This window comes from Apium graveolens, chromosome 6, assembly GCF_009905375.1.
Source record: "Apium graveolens cultivar Ventura chromosome 6, ASM990537v1, whole genome shotgun sequence".
NCBI classification, from domain to species: Eukaryota; Viridiplantae; Streptophyta; class Magnoliopsida; order Apiales; family Apiaceae; genus Apium; species Apium graveolens.
Genome location: NC_133652.1, coordinates 291,928,697 through 291,935,514, shown reverse-complemented (window position 1 = coordinate 291,935,514; position 6,818 = coordinate 291,928,697).

Sequence of the window (6,818 nt, the reverse complement as noted above, 5' to 3'; positions counted from 1 at the left end):
CTTGACAGATTCCTCAATCGATTTCCAAGCCATGCAACACAAAATGGCGTCTTTGTGGAGGCTGGGAAGAGGGTTGTACATAAAGCAGTTGGAGAATAATAGATTCATGTTCCAATTCTACCATGAAATTGATATCCAGAGAGTTATAGACGGAAGCCCATGGACGTTTGGGAAGTTCCATTTGGTGATGGAGAGATTAAAAGATGGAGATGACCCTAGGACAGTGGAGATCTTTGGGTTCAGTTGCATGAAATGAGGCCAGGCTTCATGTCACAACGTGTGGCCACAGACATTGGTAACTATATAGGAAGATACATTGATGGAGATCCAAATAACTTTATAGGAGTATGGAGGGAGTACCTACGTATCCGTGTATCGCTACCTCTAGATATACCTATTAAACGAAGAATGAAAGTAAAGAAGTCAGAGACGGATTGGTGCTGGGTGACGTTCAAATATGAGTCTATTCCTACATTCTATTTTATCTGCACATTAATAGGTCATGGGGAAAGGTTTTATGAATGAATCTTTGAAGGGCCAATGGAAAGTATCAAAAAACCGTATGGTGCCTGGGTTCGTGCAGATTCTAAAAGAAAAACGCACACAATAGGGGCAAGATGGCTCAAAAGTGGCGGAAATTTTCAGGCGAAGAATTCTGGTGGAAATGGCGAGGGAAGTATGGATAACGAAAGTCCCGTGATTCATGAAGATAATCAGGATACCACCAATGTAGGGGTTGACTCAATGACTAAACATAATCAAAGGAGGTCGTCAGTCATAACAGACGGAAATTTATTAAAGCATATCCAGCCTATTATTACGCCTAGTAACCAATCAAATACTGATTTAGAGGTTGGAAATAATGATCAAACTACTTCGGTTTTAAATCTGGTGGACCCCAAGTGCAGGAGAACAGAACAAAAACAGAAGGCATCTATTGTCTCAACACAACAACAGGATATAGAAATGAAGTTACAGGAGGAAGGTTCAAGCAGCTCAAAAAATGATTTATTGGCGGGTTCTGCAATGCAGGCCCGCCTCTCATTATGAATGTTCTAGCTTGGAACTGCCAGGGTCTGGGTTCCCCTGAAAAATTCAGTTCCTCCAAAGCATAACCCGTAGTGAGAAGCCTGATTTTGTTTTTCTTTGCGAAACGATAAGTAGCTATGAGAAGATGGATAAGCTTTGTCATAAACTGGGTTATGAAGGTCTAATAGAAGTGGAGCCACAAGGAAAAAGTGGGGGCATCACCATGTTTTGGAAAAATGCAGAAAAAGTAAACCTTCTCAGCATGTCTCGATCATACATTGATGTGGTTGTTAAAAAATCAAACTTCTTTAGCTGGAGATTGACAGGGATATATGGCGAGTCGGGGAGAGCTCAAAGACATAAAACTTGGGAGCTGTTAAGGAACCTATCAAGGGATGCAAATTTACCATGGTGCCTTCTTGGCGATTTCAACAATGTTAAGTCTCGGGCTGATAAGAAAGGAGGCCACCTTTATCCTAATCACTTAGTTGAGGGTTTTAATGCATGTTTACAGGATACTGAGCTGCAGGATCTCGATATAATCGGGCATCAATACACATGGGAAAGAGGAAGGAATATAGATCATTGGATAGAGATAAGGTTAGACAGGGTTCTAGCTAATCCTCAGTGGTTAAGGTTGTTTGAAATGTCTAAAGTATATAATCTGGAGGGGTCACCATCTGATCACAGTCCGTTACTGCTAATTCCAGAAGAGCAAGCTAAGGTCAATAAGAGACGTCAGTTCCGCTTCGAGAATCATGGTTAACTGAGCCGGTGTGCTTCCAAATTATTAAAGATAAATGGGAAGGAGAGGAAGATAGCAATGTGATGAGAAGAGTTAAGAGTTGTGCAGAGGGATTAGACGTATGGGGAAAAGAAATCACAAGTTGTTTCAGCAAATGCATGAGGGATTTGTAAGCTCTGGCAAAAGTCTTTAAGAGGTAAACGAGATCCTAATTCTATAGCAGAGTATGACAAGGACAAGCAACAATTATTTTTAGTTCTGGACCAAAAAGAAATCTTTTGGCGACAGAGGTCCAAGCAGCTCTGGCTCCAACTGGGTGAAAAAAACACAAAAATTTTCCATTCATCCTGCAATAAAAGGAAGCGTAATAATTATATTCAGAGACTACGTAATGAAGATGGTGAATGGGTGGATTGGAATTGTGGTTTGCAAGAGCTAATCAAAGGCTGTTTACGGAGGAATATTCTAGTATAGAGGAAATCTTGAGGTGCATCCCACAATCTGTCTCTGATCAACAGAATAATATACTTCTAGAGAGAGTCTCTGAAGATGAAGTCAAGATGGCGATTTTTAACATGCATCCAAATAAGGCACCGGGGCTAGACGGCATGACCCCAGCTTTTTTCTAGAAAAATTGGAGTGTGGTTGGCAGAGATGTAGTTGAAATGGTGAGACAATTTTTGAAACAGGAAATCTTATTGATAATATTAATATGACCAATATTGTCCTCATCCCCAAGAAAAAGAACCCTTCAAATTTGACAGAACTAAGGCCCATTGCTCTGTGCAACGTAGTGATGAAAATAATAACAAAGGTTCTCGCAAATCGGCTGAAGAAAGTTTTGGATTCGGTCATCTCAGATTCGCAGAGTGCTTTCTTACCGGGCATGTTAATTTCCGATAATATAATGATATCATTTGAGGTTATGCATTACTTAAAGAGGAAAAAAATCGGGAAAGAAGGTTATATGGCTTTAAAGATAGATATGTCCAAAGCCTATGATCGAATAGAGGGGAAATTTCTTAAGGAAGTATTGTTGAGGATGGGTTTTAATGACTAGTGGACGCACTTGATTTTAAGATGTGTGTCGACAGTAGAGTATAATATTGTTCATGGGGATTTTGAAATCGGTCTTATCCGTCCAAGCAGAGTCCTAAGACAGGGAGATCCCCTGTCTCCCTATCTCTTTATTATATGTGCTGAAGGCCTATTAGCTCTTATCAAACACTACGAAACTCAAGGTTGGTTGCATGGGGTGAGTATTTGCAGAAGAGCCCCTCGAATCAGCCACATTCTATTTGCTGATGATAGCTACATATTCCGTAAGGTCGATTCAGGAGACACAAGTAAGGTGTTGGAGATGTTAACTATGTACGAGAAAGCTTCGGGGCAACACGTAAATAGGGAGAAGTCTTCAATATTCTTCAGTATAAATGTCTTATAGTACAACAAGGATTCAATTTGCTATGAAATGCAAATTAAGGAAGCAAGTGACAGCTCCAAATACCTGGGACTTCCAAATATCTTAGGTCGAAATAAATCAATGATTTTTGGGTACTTAAGAGACAAGGTGACAGCCAGTATTCAAGGGTGGACGGAGAAGAATGTGTCGCGACCATCTAAAGAACTCTTAATCAAGACAGTAGCTCTGACACTGCCTACCTATACCATGAGTGTTTTTCTTTTACCGTTAGAGCTAACTCGAGACATGGAGAAAGCTATGGCTCAGTTTTTCTGGAAGTCAAATCAGAAAAAAAATTCTACAATAACCTGGATGGCGTGGGAACGGATGTCTAGACATAAACATGCTGGGGGTTTAGGTTTCAAATGTTTACAGGATGTAAATTTGGCGATGTTGGGAAAACAGTGTTGGCGCCTCATTACTAATACTGATAGCTTGGTGGCTCGAGTGTACAAGGCAAAGTATTATGCGAACTCAGATTTTATGGCAACATCACTAGGAAGTAGCCCCAGTTTTATTTGGCGCAGTGTGCTAGAGGCAAGAAAATTTATTTCGGCAGGCTCGTATTGGAGAATTGGGACAGGGACTAAAATAAAAATTGTGGATCAACCATGGCTAAATGACAGGGACAATCCTTACATCTCCACTATTTCGGTCTCAGTAGCGGATCAAAACGTTGCCTCATTGTTCCTGCCTGGTACTAAAGAGTGGAATATGGACATTATCAGGGATACTTTTAACATTCGGGACCAACACTGCATTGAAAACACGAGGGTTAAAACAGAGTTGAACACATACATATTATGCTGGAAGCTGGAGAACTCAGGTATATATTCAGTTAAATCCGCGTACAAGCTTATGCAAGAAATGAAAGGAGCATGGAATACAAATATAAACACTGACTTTTGGAAAAAAGTTTGGAATGCTAAATCTCCTCCTAAAGTTGTTAATTTGGTGTGGGGAGCTGCTACATGTTGCTTACCAACCAAGACGATGTTGCAGAGCAAGCATGTCCAGATAGATAATTCGTGTTTAGTTTTCAATGAAGGGATTGAATCTATTCTGCATAGTCTTGTTCAATGCAAAGTGGCAGCTTCATGTTGGCATATATTCGACCCAAGTATCAACATAGAGGACACCCCGAATTTTACTGTATGGCTAGAGAGGACCCTTGCAAGTCAAACAATGCAGGACTGAGCTAGAACGATCACATTGTGTTGGTCAATTTGAAGGGCCAGAAATGACTGGGTTTGGAACAGAAAGAGATGGAAGTCAATCAAGATTTTAGAGAAAGCATGGGAGTATCTTTCACAGTGGACTCTTGCCCAAGATAGGAGACTTGGGGTACCTGTCAATCCTCCTGTTGCAGGAGATGGTGCCTTGTTCTGGGTAAAGCCACACCTAAACGAAGTAAAGATAACGGCTGACGCGGCAGGGTTGAAAGACTAGGGGGTTTCTGGTATAGGATTCATTGCACGGAACCATGAAGGCCAACTGTTACTAGCGAAAACCAGAAGCTTTATGGAGATCTTAAACCCAACTTTAGTCGAAGCTATAGCAGTTAGAGAGGCCTTGAGCTGGGCTAAAGAGAGAAACTGGAATATAGTCACAGTGGAAACTGATTGCCTAGTGGTGGTGCAGCTAATTAGAAGCGACAATTCTATGTGTTCCCGGCTGGAAAGGGTAATTGAAGACTGTCGACTACTACTCAAGCAGGCAAACAACATCAGGTTGTACTTCATTAAACGATCCGCGAATATGGCAGCTCATGAGTTAGCTCGGGTTGCACATATGTATCCTGATCGTGATCTTGATTGGAGGTCTATTCCAATCGATACTAGAAACTGTAATTTGCAAGAAAGTTTGGAGTAATAAAAATTCGCATTTTGTCAAAAAAATAAAATAATAAATGACTTATAAACGATAAGCAGACGATCGTAAATTAAGTAATTATGACTTAAAAATTAATAAGTGACTTATAAGCGATAAGCAGACAAGTGTTTGGATAATTTCACTTATGAATAAAAAATTACTTAAATGAACTAAAATAAATAACTTCTGAATATAATTATTTTAAATATTGAATTTTAAGTTTGTTTAACATTTGAAAATATATATTTTAAAACTAAAGTTAATAAAAAGCGAAAAGTTAAAATAAATTGGGAAATAGACGTCATTTCTAACATTAAATCTATCAATTTATAAATTATAAATTGAACTAAAAAATAAGATCGACAAAAACTCTTTAATCTGTTAGGAGATTATAAATGATAAGTAGACTTCTAAGTTTAGCCAAACAGATTGAAAGGAAAGTAAGTGTCCATTGGGGAAATTTTAAAATAAGTAACTTATAACTCAAACTGAATAAGTGATTAATAAGTGATAAGTTGATAAATGCTTATAAGTTATACAAGTGTTTGGATAATTTAACTTATGAGTTAGAATTTTTTTTATTTAAATGAACTAAAATAAATAATTTTTAAATATAATTATCTTGATTCTTATATTTTAAGTTAGATTAACGTTTAAAAAAAAATTAAAACTAAAATTCATAAAAAAATGAAAAATAAAAAATAAATTAAGAAAAATATGTCATTACTAACATTCAACTTATTAACTTATAAGTTATAAATTCAACTTTTAAATCGGGTCAATAAATATTCGTCAATAAATTATAACGGATTTATAAATCAATAAGTCGGCTTATGAGATTTGTAAAACGTGCCCTAAGATTGGTCCGGTAAGCAGTGAGATGCTTCATATAAACCAAGTAAACCTGGACACACTGGTTAGGAAGTTTCCAAAACCACCTAAAAAGCAATTCGCGTTTCGCGACCCCACACGCATTCTATGGATTCTTGTTTTGAAAAAACCCGAGTCAACAGTTTCCACTTACTTTTTTCATGCACTGCATGCATGTACCCCCCCTCGGCCCTCTCTACCAACTTTGTGATTTAAAAAATATGATAATTACTTTCATTAACAGGAAATAAAACATCTTCATCGTTTTCAATACTCAAAATAATTGAATTAACCTTGCCAGAAAGTTCAATGTTTAACATCAAGCGATTCCCCTGCTTTTAAATGTGCGTTTCACACTTTATCCTTCTTCTTTTTTTTTATTTGTCATCAGGATCAACTTTCGCGTACCTCAACTAATCTGGAAGGATGCTGACATACTCGTATCCATCAAATATTGTAATTTATTTACTTCCGTTCCGTGTCTCTAAGTGAATTCAAACTTATAATCTTGGGATGATAATCCCCTAAAGTCGCACTTTAAACCAACTAGAACATTTGTGGGGTTAGACACACTTTGTTTTGCCGTTCCCATAATTTTTAAATAAAGTCAATTTTCAAATTAAGAAAATATCATAGCAGATAATAATATACAATATTCACTACCTTAGTAATTAATTGACGGTGAACAACTACGTAAACAGACAAACATAGTACCTTCGTAAGAAGTTAAAAGTTAAAAAGATATAACACACCTTGTTGAAAAGATAAAGGGTTACTTTTCTAAACAACTTTGTAGAAATATTTAACTTGGTTTAACAAGATATATTAGTTTATTAACCG